Below are 18,713 nucleotides of genomic sequence, written 5' to 3' on the forward strand. Positions count from 1 at the left end.
TGTCCCTCTTGCTTTGGCTGCTTCTTCTAATGATTTTATTTATTTATTTTTGGCTGCATTGGGTCTCTGTTGCTGCGTGCAGGCTTTCTCTAGTTGCGGAGAGCGGGGGCTACTCTTGGTTGCAGTGAGTGGGCTTCTCACTGCGGTGGCTTCTCTTGTTGCAGAGCATGGGCTCTAGGCATGCGAGCTTCAGTAGTTGTGGCACGTGGGCTCAGTAGTTGTGGCTCATGAGCTCTAGAGTGCAGGCTCAGTAGTTGTGGCGCATGGGCTTAGTTGCTCCGCGGCATGTGGGATCTTCCCGGACCAGGGCTCGAACCCGTGTCCCCTGCATTAGCAGGCGGATTCTTAACCACTGCACCAGCAGGGAAGCCCTGGCTGTTTCTTAAGTCACTTTAATTCAAAAGAATCAATATGCCATTGAGGCACATTTGGGGGTGGCTGACTCTGGGCCCCACAACATGAATATATTTTGGCTGCAAAAATGTCAAACAGGGCTTCCCTGGTGGCACAATGGTTGAGAGTCCGCCTACCGATGCAGGGGACACGGGTTCGTGCCCCGGTCCGGGAAGCTCCCACATGCCGCGGAGCGGCGGGGCCCGTGAGCCATGGCCGCTGAGCCTGCACGTCCGGAGCCTGTGCTCCACAACGGGAGAGGCCACAACAGTGAGAGGTCCGTGTACCGCAAAAATAAATAAATAAAAAAAATGTCAAACAATATCCACCTTCTACTCAGAAGTATCCACTGTAGCCAATTTGGTATTTTGTGTATTTTGAGCCTTTTGTTTTGTGGGGAAGGTTGTTTTTGTTGTTTTCCTACACAGGATCATATTCTATGTATTACTCTATAACATGCTTTTCTCTTTTAACATTTTGTCTTGGCCTTATTTCCCTTTCCGGGTATGCAGATCTACTTTGTTCTCTGTAACCACCACATTCTAATTCCACTGTATGGGTGTTTCATAGTTTATGGAAGGATTTTCCTCTGAATAAACATGTGGGTTGTTTCTGACTTTTTGTTATTACACCCAATGCTGTGTGTGAAAACTATGCACAGTCAAAAAATAATTTCTCTAAAATAGAGAAGAGGAATTTTTGAGGTAAAGCATATACACATTTAAAATTTTAAGAGATACTCCCGAATTACCCTCCAAAAAGGAAGTTCAGGGATCTCCACTAAGCAGTGACATGGTTGTACAGGACTGCTATGTATGTACCTTTGGAGACTGTGGTCTAAAACTGATATAGCGTTCACAAGCAAAAAGAGGCATGCAAATCCATAGGATAATACAAACTCTAAAAAACAAATAAAGCACCATTTGCACTGCCATCGGGGATTGGGGGTAGAGAGAGAATGGTGAGCATAGAGGACTTCTCAGGAGAGCAGCCCCCTCCTCACCCTTCCCTCCTCCAGGCCCCGCCCCTCTTCCTTCCCATCCTCTGGTTGAATAAAGCAGCACTGAAGGGAGAGAGAGAGGACTTCAGATGGAGCAATGGAGAAGGAAAATTGGTATGTGCTCTAACACAGACTTCAGGAGGCTGCCATCACCAGAACCCACGAACAAAGTACTGATGGCTAATTGTACTGACCCCAGTGGAAGTTTGCATTCCACCGGGCTTCTCTCTGGAGATGCTCTGTTCCTCAGCTTGTGATGTGATAATATCATGAGCAGCCTACTTCCCCAAGTCTTCCAGCCTTCAGACGGTACCCTTCCCTTCAATAACAAAATAAAATGGCTGCTTTTCCTATTTCACAACCTACGGCAAGGCCATCTCCCTCCCCAGGATTACTGTGGATTCCAGGGTTACTTATGTGTCCCTGGTCACTTCCTGTCCCTGTCCTGTTCTTGAATCTGCTACTGGCCTCTCTGTTCTCACACCTCTCTCCACACTCATCATCGCTGCTATGCCTTCTTTAGTTCTCCCAAACATCAATGTTTTTCTGCGGTTTGTGGGTAAAGGAGAGGGGTCACAACACAGTGCTGAACAGGAAGCATAACAACGAATACCAGGCATCACTCTTCTGAACAGCTCCTTGACGGCAGTACCCTGGGGGGAGCCACTGGCTGAACTTCTCAGGCCCTGGACTCATGGCAACTTGCCAGGTCACCTCCTCTCTCTCAGGGGCCCTTTGCCATCTCCCCAGATTTCTTCCCATTTCACTGTCCAGGGAACAGCTCCTCAGTTCCCATTGCTTTCTTCTTATTCAGCCCAGCAGCTGACCTCTCTTGGTCTTGTGGAGTGGTCGATAGGCCCCATCTGTCCATATCGGGGCTCCGCTACTGCTGCCCGCATGGCCTTCGGCATGGTACTCATTCTCTCTCAGCTCCAGTTTCTTAATATGGGACAGGGGTAACACCAGAATGTATTTAAAGGGGTTAGCACCGTCCCTCGTACATTTGTGCTAGGCATGACCCATCAGGTCCCTTACCGCTCAAAAGGGCTGTTATGGCCCTGAGTTTTGCCACCACCCTAGCACATCTGGCAGTTGGCTTTTTAAATATGACTTTCTTCCCTGTTAGTGTGTTGTAGGAAAGCTTCCTTTCAGCCTAGCTCCTTAGAGATGTTGCTTGTGAAATGTACTCGTTCTCGGGGGTTTCATGGTGAATATGGGAAAAGAGGTGCTTGGGCAACTTGAACTCCCTTCCTCCAGGTCACAAGGCAGAGATTCAGTGCAACCCCTCCCGTGGCCCTCTGCTACCCCTCCCTTCACGGATGGCACCTGCACCCACCCAGGGGCTCAAGGAAGACATTTGGGAGTCATTGTGAAGCCCCCTTTCCCTTATCTCCGCCTGTCAGTCTCCCAGTAAGCCCTTGTTGGGGTTACCTACAGATTCTCTATACACCGCTCCCCACAAGCCAGGCCCATACACCTGGGTCACTGCAGCCATCTCCCCGCTGGAATCCCTGCTTCCACTCTTGCCTTCCTACAGTCCATCGTCCAGCAGGAGAGCAGAGACATTTAAAAACATGGCAGGGACTTCCCTGGTGGTGCAGTGGATAAGAACTTGCCAATGCAGGGGACACAGGTTCGATCCCTGGTCTGGAAAGATCCCACATGCTGCGGAGCAACTAAGCCCGTGCACCACAGTTACTGAGCCTGCACTCTAGAGCCCGTGAGCCACAACTACTGAAGCCTGTGTGCCACGACTACTGAAGCTCGCGCGCCCTAGAGTCCGTGCTCTGCAATAAGAGAAGCCACCGCAATGAGAAGCCTGTGCACCGCAACAAAGAGTAGCCCCTGCTGGCCGCATCTAGAGAAAGCCCACGCGCAGCAACAAAGACCCAACACAGCCAAAAATAAATAAATAAATAAAGTTATTTATATATTTTTAAAAAGTAAAAAATAATAACATAAGTCAGATCACTTCCCTCTCTTGCTTAAAACCCATCAGCGCTTCCTGTTGCCTTCAGAGCAAAATCCAGGCTCCACGGTGAGACCCAAGGCCGTGATCCCACTGCTGCCTCTCCAGCTCCATCCCCCGCTGCCCTCACAACTTGCTTCCTTCCTCCTCCTCTAAATCCACATCCCTGGAACACTCCTCACACCTGGGCAACTCCATGGCTCCTTCTCAGCTTGCCAATTTCGGCACAGAAAGACCTACACTGACCACCCACTCTAGATTGGCTCACCCACTCCAATTTCTCTGCATCATCCTGCCCTGTGTACCACCCTCCGAGTCTCCCTCTACTCAGTTGTTACTGTTTTCTCCCCACAAAACTGTGAGCTCCCTGAGGGCAGGCGCTCTGTCTGTCTTGTTTGCTGTTTTGCCCCCAGCCCCTGGCACAGCAGGTGCACAGTATGTACTTATCGAATGAATGAGCAAACAGATGAATGAATACATCAACCAGGAAAATGAAGGAGGAAACCTCCAGGAGAACGTGTGGTGTGAGGAGACACTCCAAGGGAGGGGTCCCCAGGGAGCTCTCTCTCCACACAGGAGCCTGCTTCCTCACCGGGACACAGGTGTAGATCGGAGCCAGGAGTGACAGCCCTGAAATCTCAGGGGCCTCCTGAGGCTTCCTGAGATGGGAGAGGGAACGGCTCTCCATCACTGAGAAACGCCTTGACTGCCGCAGCGAAAGGGCAGAGCTGCTGCCTCCAATGCTGATTTCCACACAGCGGCTGCCTTCCCCCACCCACCAGCGAGCCCACTGAGTTGCCGTAGCAACAGAGGATGGTGCCAGAGTCCAAATAGGGATGTCTGCATCTCCCAGCACGTCTTCTGGGGAGGGCGAGAAGGAGGGGGGCCGGTCCACAGTCGTGCCCTGGCTCTGTCTGCCTCTGGTCTGTCCTGGTGTCTAAGCAAAGCACCTCCTCTGCCCCTCACCCCCACATCCCTTGAACATCGGAGGAAGATCTCGCTTCAGAACCTTCTCCTCTGTGTTCTCTCTCCTGCTGTGGAAGGCAAGGGAAGGGATGGCCTCATCTTTGTATCCTGTTCAGGCCTGTAAATTGGCCAGAAGAACAAAGGACAAGGGCTCTCTGCTGGCTCACGGCTCTCAAGACGGCCTTAAGAATGTTTTCTTTTTGGGGCTTCCCTGGTGGCACAGTGGTTGAAAATCCGCCTGCCAGTGCAGGGGACAGGGGTTTGAGCCCTGGTCCGGGAAGATCCCACATGCTGCGAAACAACTAAGCCCGTGCGCCACAACTACTGAGCCCACAAGCCACAACTACTGAAGCCCACACGCCTAAAGCCCATGCTCTGCAACATGAGAAGGCACCACAACGAAGAGTAACCCCCACTCGCCACAACTAGAGAAAGCCCGCGTGCAGCAACGAAGACCCAACGTAGACAAAAATTAAATAAATAAAAAAAATAAATTAATAAAAAAAGAATGTTTTCTTTCTTTTTTTTTTTTTAAGAATGTTTTCTTTTTAAATACCACTTTGTTAGTCTAACTTGTCACGTCCTGGAGTTTTTGAGGCTCTGTTGGCTGCCTTTTTGGTATCCCTAAAGAAGCAAAACCTGGCTTTTACTCCCCAGAAGCTAAATGCCCTTTGGGGAAGCTGCTGAGAAGCAGTTTGTGTCATTTGTCAAAAGAATGACAATAGTATCTACCACTCACTGAGTGTGTGACATGCATCACTTCTCTCAATCCTCACAACTGCCCTGGAGAAAAGGTATTATAGTCCCTCTTTACATGTAAGGAAACTGAGGCTCCCTCGTTCCTGGGGTCACACAGCTGCTAAGGGGCCAAACTGCGATCCAAACACTGCACTCTCAGATGCTGAAACCCAAGCCATTGGCCACTGCTCTATACTGGGAAGTACCAGCAGCTACTACCAGCAGAACATGACTACAGTGAGCTTCCCCAGCCTCAGCCAGCCCTCTTGGGTCCTCATGTGGCCTCATCCTGGCCACAGTGGCCAGCACTTGTTGGCTCAGGCCCCAAGCGGCATCACCCCCACAGGGATCTAACAGCAGCTCGCTCAGAGTGGGAACAAAGGCAGCTTTTTCAGCCCCTTCTTTAGAAACCTTCACTCCACGGCCGCAGAAGCAGCCCCTCGGATTGGCTGTTACCATGGCAACTGGCTGCTGATCTCTGTCCAATTATGTCAGCCCAGAACTGCAGTGCCTCCGTGTCCATTTCCTGCCCAAGCTTCCCAGCCCGCCAGCCCAGCCCCTCTGACCTCCAGGCAGCTTTGAATGCCTAGGCTTTCTAATTACAGCTGCCTTTCAGTTCCCTAGTCCTGTTGGAAAACCTTTGTAATCTGCATTGAACTTCTCCTCCCAAGAGCCTATTTATCATACCCAGCCTCTGGCTCTTTATCTGGGGTTTATGAAGCACTCATTGTGTTATCCAGCCTTGCCCCCAGCATATGTACTCAACCGACTTGCAGAGAGCTTGGACACACACATTTCAGACATCTGGGACTTAGTGTCTGGCACCAAGATCTTTCCGCTGCAACCGTGACTTTGTATGCGGTCTACAGTGGCCTGATTTCACGTCTGATTTCTTCATTCATTTATTCATTCAATGACTCATGAGCACCTACTATGTTCCAAGCACTAGGGACACCATGTTAAACAAGAGAGAATGGAACTTTACATTTCCCCAGGGGAGAGGGGTGATAAAGTAAACAGGTAAACAAACAAATAAATATAATTTGCGGTATCTGTAAGTGTGGTGCAGATAAAGGAGCTGAGGGGCTCCGATCCTAGGCTGGACATTGTCCTCTGTCCTCATCTAAGTTCCCCACTTGCAGAGGGAGGGGCACACCAGATGAGGGGTGAGTAGATGGTGCTTGATGTCCAGTGGGCACTTTTGGATGCAAGTGGCAAAGACCAAACTTAGGGAGAAGTGTTCTTTAGGCAGTGACGCAGCTGGGGATCTGAGGTCGGAAAGTCATCAGGACTCCATCCCCATCTCCTGTCCCTCTCAGGACATCAGCAACCTTCCTTCCCCTTGCAGTGGCTTTTCCCACAAGACGGGAAGCATGGCTGCTGACAGATCCTATGAGTTTTAATTTTCACAGCCTCAGTCATGGAAGACAGCCTGACCTCAAGCACTCTCCCATTCCCAGACCAAAACACAAAGGGGAGAGACTCATTGACCCAGGTTGGAGGTTCCCAGGCCTGGGCTAACAAGTAAAGGCCAAGGATGGGATCAGAGTACTAATAAGGGTTAGTGCTCTGTGCTCTGGGGGAAGGCAGACCATCCCAGGGTCTAGACCACCCCTACAAAGTGAGACCTATCAAGGTGTGTGTCCCCTGCCACTCCCCCACCCTCACCTCACCCCACCCCTACTCCTGCTTTCATACCTTAATGGTCTAACTTCTGTTTCAGAGAGGCAGCTTTGTGGCCTGTACCCCAGTTCAGTCCCAGTTCTTAAGGTCACCCTCTGCTCTGGGGTCTTCTCTGCCCACCTCACCTGTGTCACCCTCATGTGGAATCCTAACCACTCCATGCATGAGTCCAGGTCACCATCAACACCGGGCAGGTACAGCAGGTTTTATTGAAGGTCTGGAGGTGACAGAGGGCGAACACCCCATAGCTCAGAACAAGACCAACTTGTGGTCCGATTCTCACCATCTTCTATCCTTAGAGCTGAGACCCGAGGGTCTTATCTGGTTTCCCTCCCTCCTGACCTCACACCCCACCCCCAACTCACAGCAGGCGCCTGGAAATTCCTTATTACGTTCTACTGCAAAGGTATTCACCTGTCTGTCTCCACTCAAATCAGGTTCCCGTGCCAACACTGGCATATCCTAAAAACACATTAAGGTGCTTTGCTCAACTAAAGAATCTTCATGCTGAGCCTACAAAGGACAGGAGAAACTTTGGAACTATAGTCACTGGTTTAACTTATCCACTCTCAAATGCTTAGGGCTCCCATTCCCAAGGACCAGAGCCAGGACAGGAGGTAGGGGCAGAGGAGTTCATGCACAGACTCTGATCTGGGCCCAGGATAAAGCGGTGTCTTCCTCGATGCGGAACTCTTGTAAGGCTGACCGGGAAAACTTACACACAGTGTATTCCACCACGCCTACTTTGAGGTTAGATGGGTTCGTGGTTTTGGATCCCTGAGAGTTCCTCCGAGGGGTGGGCTAGCAGGTCACACACTACCCAACACCCAGAAGGTGACACAGAGGAAGAACAAGTGGCTCCCAGACTGCAGAGGTCGGGACACACGATCCCATTCAGGGAAGAGAAATAGTAATATGGCTCTGTTACCAAGCCTATTGCCCCAGAATCATACCTCTGTCCCTCCCCCAAACAGAAACCAACTACTCTTATCTAAGTTTCAGGAGGAAGCTACAAAGAGAAAAAGACAACTGGTTAGAACCAACTAGGCCCAAGACGGTGGAAGATTTGACTTCCAATAGACCTTGAGCCTCGTTATAGTCTCACTTAATACGTTAGCATGCTAAATGACACACCCGCCAGCGCCAGGACAGTCGACAATTGCCATGACAACAACTGGAAAAGCCCATACAAGGACTGAAAAGGAGAGTTGGATTTCTGGGTCCAAACCACACCCCTGTTCTTGGATAACTCACGAATATTCCCCCCATTCTTTCCAATTTCCTCCCTTTTACCTCGACCCTCCTATATATTTGATGTCTCCACCCGAATTGGGTTGAGAAGTTGATTTGTGAACTAGGTTCCTGCTTCTCCATTCTTTGGCTGTTGAATAAAGCTTGTGCTTTTCCCGTCTCAGCATCAGTTTTGTATTGGCTGTGCGAATCTGATCGGAAAAAGAACCTCCCTGGCAGAGACAGGGGTCTTGGTCTGGGCTAGGACCCCAGCACGAGTGCAGTCAACCGATTCAGTAACAGATCCTCTCTCCCATGCTCAGTTACATTACCTTGCAGCTGAAAAAGTTCAAGTGCCTGCATTTCCAGTGCCTGCTCTTTTCACTCAATGCCATGGGGCTCAGCAAATGCTAGACTCCTAACGGGGTGTCTCCTCCACAGCTCCCTATTGGATCTGTGAAGATTCAAAGATGACAGTCATCTGGGAAGCTGTGCCCTGACATGTTTCCAGCTGCCTGACGCTATCTCTGTGAACAATCAGAGCCCTCCCTGAGACCTCAGAAAAACCTGTGCAGAGGTAGACTGCCCACAAAGGGCATTCATGCCTTCTAGTGCCTTAACGTAGAGGCTATTTTTAATCTTCTGGAAGGATGAGGGACAGGGATGGGGAAACCAGCTGCCCGTTCTACGTCTGTCCTCTTCTCCCCCAGAGAGTTCATATGAGGAGAGTTACCAAGATCTTGGTGCTCCTTCTTTAGAAGGCTGGTTCCTTCTCATTAACCCAGATTTCCTGGAGCCTGGTCCTATTATGGACTCCTCCTGACTTCATGGTCTGAGCAAACTGCAGGTGGTTTCTGCAAATGCATTTGACTTTGAATCTAGGGGCTACGCTACATGGCCTTGAGATCACTTTCCCTCCTCACAGGAGGGAAGAGCACATTAGTGACATGGCCAGGAACCAGGTAACTTGGGTGAGCTGGTCCTGGCTCTGAGGAAGTCTGACTACTGCAAGCAGGTCACTTGCATCCTGGCACCTTGGTTTGCTCATGTCAAACGCATGGCTTGATAGTTTTCTGAACCACAGTCACTCATCTCCACCTTCATATCTTTTGTCACACTTGTGTATTACCTATCTTATTATATACTTAATCTTTTTCTGAAAATTCATTAATCTTTATAACTTGGCTCCATGCTAAGCAATACATCCATGAAATCACATATTTACGGTGCTAGTTTTATTTTTTCGACTATGTGCTGAAACAAATATTTATTTTTAATCACACTCATCTGTATAATCCCTGAAACCATCCTGACTACCATACACGTGGACCACCCTTTGGAAACGCTGGATTAGAGCACCACTTCAGCTCCCAATGTCTTCACCCCTACTGTGAAATTCTAATAATCCCAAAAAGGAGAAGCAATTTCAGAAAAAAAATATATTATTCCCCAGCCAACAGCCAGCATGACCCTTCAAACAAAATTGCTGTGTTTTGACAGGTTTTCCTCTCCCATCACAGTTTACAGAACCCAACACTGACTCCAATTTCCTGAGCCTTTGAGGAGTCTACTGGGCCCTGGCCACTGCACTTCTCTTAGAGTTCCATGTGGTCACTGAAGGCCTCAGTCCCAAACTGCCCCAGGCCTGGCTCTGTGTCAGGTGGTGGGGTTGCTGTGGCCCAGAGGGAAATGGCCTTCCTTTCCCACCCCAAGTGACTGCAGGGTTGGCCTTTCATCCTAAGCAAGCGATCCCAAGGTTAGAGCAAGTCTTTGTTGGGTTGGCAGCCTCATCTGATGCCCTTCACACCCTCCGTGTTTCCTCAAACTCTTTGGACGACACATCGAGAAATTCATGGGGATCCTTGGCTTGGAACTCCCTTCTCTGGTAAGAAATTGGCAAGCGGGGGAAAGAAGAGCTGGGTAGCCAAGAGAGGGGCAACACAAGATGTTTCCCTGGTGAAAGAAGTCGTTCCTGACACCTGCACAGCGACACAAAAGCTGAACAAATCATCAGCCGAATCATCACGGTTGATCTTTCTCTTCCTTAGGGGTCCCCAAATCTGGCTGATCATCAGAATCATTTGAAGCGCTTTTAAAAATAAAGTAAAAATAAAGTTAAATGCCCTTACGCAGCAATTATACCCCTAGGTATTTACCTATGATAAATGAAAACATATTTATAGCAGCTTTATACATAATAGCCAAAAACAATCCTAAAAGTCCTCTCAGTAGGTGAAGAGAGAAACAAATTGAGGTACAAACATATGGTGGATACTACTCAGCAATAAAAAGGAATGAACTGTTGATGTGATCCATGCAACAACATGGATGGATCTGGAAAACACAATGAGAAGCAAAAGAAACCAGATCCAAATAAGTGAATCCTGTATGATTCTGCTGATATTCAAGAATGGGCAAAACTCACCTATGGTGGCAGAAATCAGGACATTGGTGGTCTATGCAGGGTGGGAGTTGATTTAACTTTCTGGGGCCATGGAAATGTTCTATATACATTTGTCAAAACTCATCCAATTATACTCTGAAGATCCGTGTAATTCGCTGTAGATAAATTTTACCTGAATTTCAAAACAAAACTAAAAAATATATCCTCTGACCCCATCCCATTCCTACTGAATCAGAATCTCCAGAGGCAGAATCTGGAAATTTATATTTTAAAAAACTCCCCAGGTGATTCTGCTACACAGCCAGATGTGGGAACCTGCGGCTCTAGAAGCTTTGGTTGACTCTCTCATTGTTTACCAGATTTGAGGAAGTTGTAGGGCTGTTACTAGAAAGAAAGACTAGCTATGATAATAGCTATTGCTCACGGAGCACTTATTATGTTCTCAAATTCTTCCAATAACCCAGCAAAGCAGGTGTCATTTTACAGGTTAAAAAAAACTGAGAGCAAGAAACTTGCTCAAATCACACAGCTGATAAGTAGCAAAACCACTTAGCCCAAAGTCTTCCTTACCACAAGTACCTCATTCTTCCCATCATTCATTCATTCATTCATTCATTCAAACAATCAAAAACAAATAAGTATTGTGTACCTTCCCAGAGCCAGCCCACCTGCTGGGCATGATGTTGTACCAACCTCCCTGAGAAGTCTCTAAGGAGGAGTAATGCGTGAGCGAGATGGAGTCTGTAAGGCAGCATTTCCCTTTGCTTTGAAGAACTTGAGGAGGAAAAGGGATCCCAGGCCTCTTTTGATTTTAATTATTCAGGTGGTTTGGGGAAAGGCAGGAGGTTTATGGTTATATAAGCATTGCTAAAGGAAGCCTCTCTGTTGCTTACTTTGGGAACTTTCCAGAAGCTAACACCAATAGCAGGTCACGATAAAAATGGGTTCAAACCATTATCGGATTATGAATAATTCACAAGGTACCCCCTGTTACCCATTACATTTTGTTCTACATAATTGCCTTCTGGAAATCTGCTCCCAGTGAAGGGAATTGGGAGTATGCATGAAATTGAATATTTCTGCCTTTGACAAATAAATTTAAACAAAATTGTGAATTAGTTTCAGTCCACTGCCGCCTATCCCCTTTGAGTTGATAAGACTGGTCTTGTACCCCAGCAAAATAACTGAGCAAGGAGAAAAGGGTCTAGCTTCTTTGAAGGGGAAGTCAGCCCCAGCTCCTATTCATGGCAGGCAGTGTCCCAAGGGTCCTAAATATTGTGGAGGATTCAGGGTGGGATGGGGAGCTCTAGGTCTGGGGAGAATCAGAGCCAAACCACAAAATGAACTCTGGATGGTATGATGCAAAGATGGGAATGACCAGAATAATAAGAGTAATCTTTTCTAAAAAATTGAGATGTAATTCATCCTTTTAAAGTATACAAGTCACTGTACACCAGCCTCTGGCAACCATTAATCTACTTTCTATCTCTATAGATTTGCCTGTTCCAGACATTTCATATAGATGGAATCACATAACATGTGGCCTTTAGTGACAAGTTCCTTTAACTTAGCGTAATATTTCCAAAGTTCATCCATGTTGTAGCATGTATCAGTACTTCATTCCTTTTTATTGCTGAATAATATTCCATTGTACAGATATGCTATATTTTGCTTACCCACTCATCACTTAATGGAAATTGGTTTGTTTCTCCTTTTTGGCTATTATGAATAATGCTACTATGAACATTCACGTACAGGATTTCGTGCGAACGTATGTTTTCAATTCTCTTCGGTACATACGTAGGAGTAGAATTGCTGGGTCATAAGGTAACATATATTCAATCTTTTGAGGAAGTGTCAAACTGTTTTCCACTGTGGCTGCACCATTTTACGTTATTACCCCCAGCAGCGTACAAGGGTTCTGCCCTTTTCTAGCACTACCTTTCTCTAGCAATACCCTTACTTTATCTTCCTGGTCAAAATGTTATCTATTCTATGTACCAGTCACAGCTTATCTGAAAACATAATCTACATTACTGGCTTCATGTGTCATCCCTCTGGACAACACATTCACAGTATAAGAAAAGCTTCCCGGAGATACAATAATACATTATTCAGGACACGTCCAAATTCAAAACATCTGAAGCAGAAAGAGGATTTATTTGCTTATGTAGCTGGGAAGATAGCAGAGCAGCTTACAGACTCTAAGGGGGAGTTACAGGAACCAAAGCTTCAGCTTCACGGTGAATCAGTAAATCTCTCTCTCTTTCTCTCTCTCTCTCTCTCTCTCTCTGTTTCATCACCCCCACCTTTCTGAACCTCCCTTTTGTTTCTTTGGTTCCCTCTTTCCATGATACTCTCTCCATATCTCATCTCTGTAGCCTCATCTTGGCCTCATTCCACATCAGGTTCTTTCCATGTAGAAGAATGATGGCTGCCAGCAGTTCAGACTTACATCCTCCCAGCTTAGTAGCCCCCAGGGATAGTTTTAGATCTGGGGACAGGGACCCTCTCTCTCCCAGAATCGTGTGTCATGCCCATCTGGATCAATCATGTGTCTAGGAAAATGAAAGCTAATGTTCGGTCTACACTAGCTACCCCACCTACATCTGTGGCCAGATCAGAAGAAGGGGCATAGGTGGACTAGGGTAGATGGTGAGAGGGACATGCTGAGCAGCCAGAAATAATCACTGCCAAAGACCTTAATCCAAAGGGGAGGAGCTAGTGTTAGAAATTTCTGACATCATGGACATTCCAAAATCATAGGCAAATAGAAAGCCATTTGGGGCAGGACAACAACCCCAGAGCTTATTCTGTCTGTGTCTGGAGCCAGCCCTGGTCTGGACAGTCTCCTGGGGTAACAGAGGACACTGAGTCCCTGGAAAGCCAACAGGCACTTTTCAAATTATAGGGCAACACATATCACCGCAGCACACGTGGGGACTGGAGCAGACCCACCACCTAACTTGATTACTGCCTCCTTAGCTATTTAATTCTGTTGCAGTTTTACTTTGTCCATATGAGTGGAACGGAATCTTTCTTAGAAAATGGAGGAACAACTTCAGTAAATGAAAGCATTTTCTACTTTACTCTCGGTGGGTTCCAAAATCTGAAAAGGACTCTCAAGGGACTTCCAAAATTTCTCAAATAAGGTTAAATGGCTATTAGGACCCACACATTCAAGAGACAAAATGAGCTGAATCCTTAGATATTAGAATTGGAAGACCCTGTGGGGACCACCTAGTCCCCCCACTCGTTTTACACATGGAGCAATTGAGCCCCAGGGATGGAAGAGGCCTGTCTGGTAGCACAGATAAGAAGTGGCAGAGCTACTACATCCAGATTTCCCAGTCCATCATGCCCATTCTTCTTGACCAGGCCTCTTCTTGTCTGTACTCTCCCTTATGAGCACAAACTTAAATTAAAAAAAAAAAAAAGTAAATATGGCTCCAGATACATAGTAAGAGGTGCTGAATGGTTGCAAAGACTTTCCAGTTTAGTTCACTCTTTGGGCATTGCAGGAACCCAGCCTATGCCTGGGGGAGGATTTCTTGCTGAAATCAGCACTGCGGGTACCATAATCCAGCTGTGAGTCACAAACGGCACAGGAAGCATTTTAATGAGATTTTTCTGAGTGAGAGAGGAGAGTCTTTATATGTGAGGAAGGGAAAGAGGTGCAGACAGTTTTGAAACTGCAATAAACAGCTGAAATCAACAGACTCCACCTGAGTACTTACCATGTATAATGCCCCGTGGGCAGAACAAAGACATTTCAGACACAATTCTCTCCTTGCACATTTACAGTCCAGTCTCCCAGGAGAGAAGGCATGCTTCTGGGACGTGTTTTGGAGTGTGTGTGTGTGTGTGTGTGTGTGTGTGTGTGTGTGTGTGTGTGCATGCTCTCATGCACATGAATTTGTAAGAGCTCTTAGTTCCTGTCTGTCTCAGAAGTTGCAAATATTTCTCTCCTGCTTTCATTTGTCTTTTAACTTGTTTTTCTTTTCTGAAGTATTTCATTTTCATACACGATCATATCCATCAATCATTTCTTTTGTGTTGCCTACGCTTTTGCGTCATGACTCAGTATCCTGCTCTACTTCAGTTTTCTTCTAATTTTTTTTAAATAAATTTATTTATTTATTTTTAATTTTGGCTGTGTTGGGTCTTTGTGGCTGCACGCAGGCTTCCTCTAGTTGCGGTGGGGGGGGGGGGCTACTCTTCTTCTCCCTTCACAGAGCAAATATCCCACATAAATGGATGGAGACCGATGGGGGGTGACTGGGGAAGTGGATTATCAGCATGAACAATGCTCTGCTAGCCCCATCCCTTTTTCTAGACCTAACCTGAGAGCATGTCTGGTCTCTGTAACTCACCTAGTTAGCACTTGCCTTCTCACAGATATAGCTTTCCCATCCTTGTTCCAAATATCTCCTCCTTGGGAACCCAACAGCTCTCCCTCTGCCCCAGAGGAACGAGACCTGCCTGTGCTTTTTTTTTTTTTTTTTTTTAATGAGGCTACTGGATGTTTTCTGAGGGGTGAGGTCTCCTGATTTAAATATTTCTCTCAGGGCTTTTTTTTTTTTTTTTTAATATTTATTTATTTATTTATTATTTACTTGGTTGTGCCGGGTCTTAGCTGCCACAGTCAGGCTCCTTAGTTGCGGCTCACTGGCTCCTTAGTTGCAGCAGGCAAACTCATAGTTGCAGCACGCATGTGGGATTTAGTTCCCAGACCAGGGATTGAACCCGGGCCCCCTGCATTGGGAGCGCAGAGTCCTAACCACTGCGCCACCAGGGAAGTCCCAACCTGCCTATGCTTTTGCATTATAGATGACCTAGTATTCTTAGGGAAGCAGTGTCTTCTGCACTTTAGATCTAGGAAGGAGTGAGTCTGTGTTCTAGAGAGGATTCTTTTCCCTCTAACCTTCAAACTGGCATTCACCAGTAAGAGGTTTTTGTTGTCAAGGGTGGGGAGGGGGACAATCTGGCAGCCTTCAAATCACACATCTCAGTCTTTTAACAAGCAACTCCATGGTTAGAAAAATTTTAAGGACATAGCAAAGATTTAATGGCAAGGGTGTGCATTATTTTTTTTTAATTGAAATATAGTTGATTTACAATATTGTGTTAGTTTCAGGTCTACAGCATAGTGATTCATTTTTGCTGTTGTTGTTGTTTTGCAGATTATATTGCATTATAGGTTATTTACAAGATATTGGGTATAATTTCCTGTGCTATACAGCAGGGGTCCCCAACCCCTGGACCACGGAGCGGTAGCAGTTTGTGGTCTGTTAGGAACCGGACTTCACAACAGGAGGTGAGTGGCAGGCAAGAGAGTGAAGCTTCATCTGCCGCTCCCCACCGCTCCCCGTCGCTCACATTACCACCTGAACCATCCCCCCACCCCATCCATGGAAAGATTGTCTTCCACGAAACCCATCCCTGGTGCCAAAAAGGTTGGGGACCGCTGCTATACAGTAAATCCTTGTTGCTTATCTATTTTATGTATAGTAGTTTTTATCTGTTAATCCCATACTAATAATTTGTCCCACCCCAACCCCCCTCTTCCCTTCGGTAACTATAAGTTTGCTTTCTATGTCTGTGAGTCTGTTTCTGTTTTGTATGTAGATTCATTTGGACATAGATCTATTTTTTAGATTCCACATGTAAGTGATATTATATAGTATTTGTCTTTCTCTGTCTGACTTATTTCACCAAGCATAGTATTCTCTAGGTCAAGGATGCCCATTATAACATAGTTTATAATAGTGAAAAATTGGCAAGAGCCTAAAGGCTCAAGAGTAAGGGGATTCACACACCTATGGTTTAATCTTCAACAAAGGAGGCAAGAATATACAATGGGGAAAAGACAGTCTTCTCAGCAAGTGGTGTTGGGAAAGCTGAACAGCTGCATGCAAATCAATGAAGTTAGAACACACCCTCACACCGTACACAAAAATAAACTCCAAACGGCTTACAGACTCAACTATAAGACATAACAACATAAAACTCCTAGAAAAGAACAGAGGCAAAACATTCTCTGACGTAAATCGTACCAATGTTTTCTTAGGTCAGTCTCCCAAGGCAATAGAAATAAAAGCAAAAAAAAACCAAATGGGACCTAATAAAACTTTATAAGCTTTTGCATAGCAAAGGAAACCATAAATAAAGTGAAAAGACAACCCATAGAATGGGAGAAAACACTTGCAAACGATGCAACCGACAAGGGTTTAATTTCCAAAATATACAAACAGCTCATACACTCAATGACAAAAAAACAAACAACCCAATCGAAAAATGGGCAGAAGACCTAAATAGACATTTCTGCAAAGACATACAGATGGCCAATAGACATATGAAAAGATGTTCATCATTGCTAATTATTAGAGAAATGCAAATTAAAACTACAATGAGTTACCACCTCACACCGGTCAGAACGGCCATCATTAAAAAGTCTACAAATAACAAATGCTGGAGAGGGTGTGGAGAAAAGGGAACCCTCCTACCCTGTTGGTGGGAATGTAAGTTGGTGCAGTCACTATGGAAAACAGTATGGAGGTTCCTCAAAAAACTAAAAACAGAGCTGCCATATGATCCAGCAATCCCATTCCTGGACATACATCCGGAGAAAATATACATGCACCCCTGTGTTCATAGCAGCACTATTTACAATAGCCAAGACAAGGAAACAACCTAAATGTCCATCGCCAGAGGAATGGATAAAGAAGATGTGGCACATATATACAATGGAATACTACTCAGCCATTAAAAGAACAAAGTAATGCCATTTGCAGCAACATAGATGCAACTAGAGATTATCATACTAAGTGAAGTCAGAAAGAGAAAGACAAATCCATAGGATATTACTTATATGTGGAATCTAAAATACAACACAAATGAACATATCTATGAAACAGAAACAGACTCACAGACATAGAGAACAGACTTGTGGTTGCCAAGGTGGTGGTGGAGGGGGAGGCTGGGGAAGGGAAGGATTGTGAGCTTGGGATTAGCAGATGCAAACTATTATATATAGGATGGATAAACGATAAAGTCCTACTGTATAGCACAGGGGACTATATTCAATATCCTGTGATAAACCATAATGGAAAAGAATATGAAATAGAATACATATATATGTACAACTGAAGCACTTTGCTGTACAGCAGAAACGAACACAACATTGTTAATCAGCTATACCTCAATTTTTTAAAAAAAAAGAATATGGGGATTTATTAAATTATGGCACATCTGTAAACTAGAACATTATTTACCTTGTAAAACTATGCCATAGATGAATACTCATAGGCATGGACAGATGGGTACAGTACAATAAACTGTTAGAAAAAAATATAATTGTAGTATGATGCCATTTTTGCCAGTATACATACAGATAAATGTACAGATGGATATATGTATTTCAAGTGTTAACAGCAGTTGACTTGAAATGGTGGGTGTGTTTATTATCTTCATTTTGCCTAAGTGTAGGTTCTACATATCTTCTAGGGGTTACCTTTAGAGATGGTATTGAAGAAAAAGGAACATGAGGAAGATTTCTGGCGTGCTGGGAATGTTCTAAATCAGTGCTATCCAAAAGAAATATAATGTAAGCTGCATATGTAAATTAAAATTCACAGGTGAAATTAATTTTAAGGATATATTTGTATTTAATATAATATATCCAAAATACTGTCATTTGGGTATTTAATTACTATAAACAAACCACCAATGACATATGTTCCCTTTTATTGTACTAAGTTGTTGGAAGTGTATTTTACACTCACAGCACATCTCAATTCCAACTAGCCAGACTTGAACTGCTTAGTAGACAGAGTGGCTAGTAGTTACTGTATCGAATAGTGCAAGACTGTATCTTGATTTGAGCGGTGTCTTCATGGATATTTATATAAAAATTCATCATGCTGTACATTTAAGATATAAGCGTTGGGGACTTCCCCGGTGGTGCAGTGGTTAAGAATCCGCCTGCCAATGCAGGGGAGCCGGGTTCCAGCCCTGGTACGGGAAGATCCCACATGCCGCGGAGCAACTAAGCCCGTGAGCCACAACTACTGAGCCTGCGCTCTAGAGCCCGCGAACCACGACTGCTGAAGCCCGCACGCCTAGAGCCCGTGCTCCGCAACAAGAAAAGCCACCGCAATGAGAAACCTGCGCACCGCAACGAAGAGTAGCCTCCCTCGCCACAACTAGAGAAAGCCTGCGCGCATCAACGAAGAGCCAACGCAGCCAAAAATAAATAAAATAAAGACTTGACCTTTAAAAAAAAAATCTTAAAAAAAAAGGTATAGGGCTTCTCTGGTGGCGCAGTGGTT

The 18,713-nt window shown here is 45.7% G+C and overlaps 1 long non-coding RNA gene across 3 annotated transcripts in view; it reads right to left on the reverse strand.

Moving 5' to 3' along the window:
- Positions 1 to 18,713, reverse strand: part of LOC113606915 (uncharacterized) — an 82,317-nt gene that overhangs the window by 23,243 nt on the left and 40,361 nt on the right. For 2 of the 3 annotated variants that reach the window (XR_003427761.1, XR_003427762.1), the window contains one exon: positions 7,760 to 10,068. The exons of the other annotated variant lie outside the window; for it this stretch is intronic. This is a non-coding gene — a long non-coding RNA (uncharacterized LOC113606915). Of the gene's footprint in view, positions 1 to 7,759; positions 10,069 to 18,713 lie in introns of those variants that run through there. 3 annotated transcript variants of the gene reach the window in all.

Source organism: Aethalodelphis obliquidens, unplaced genomic scaffold (assembly GCF_003676395.1).
Source record: "Aethalodelphis obliquidens isolate GAN/ISIS:26980383/991018 unplaced genomic scaffold, ASM367639v1 scaffold45, whole genome shotgun sequence".
NCBI classification, from domain to species: domain Eukaryota; kingdom Metazoa; phylum Chordata; class Mammalia; order Artiodactyla; family Delphinidae; genus Aethalodelphis; species Aethalodelphis obliquidens.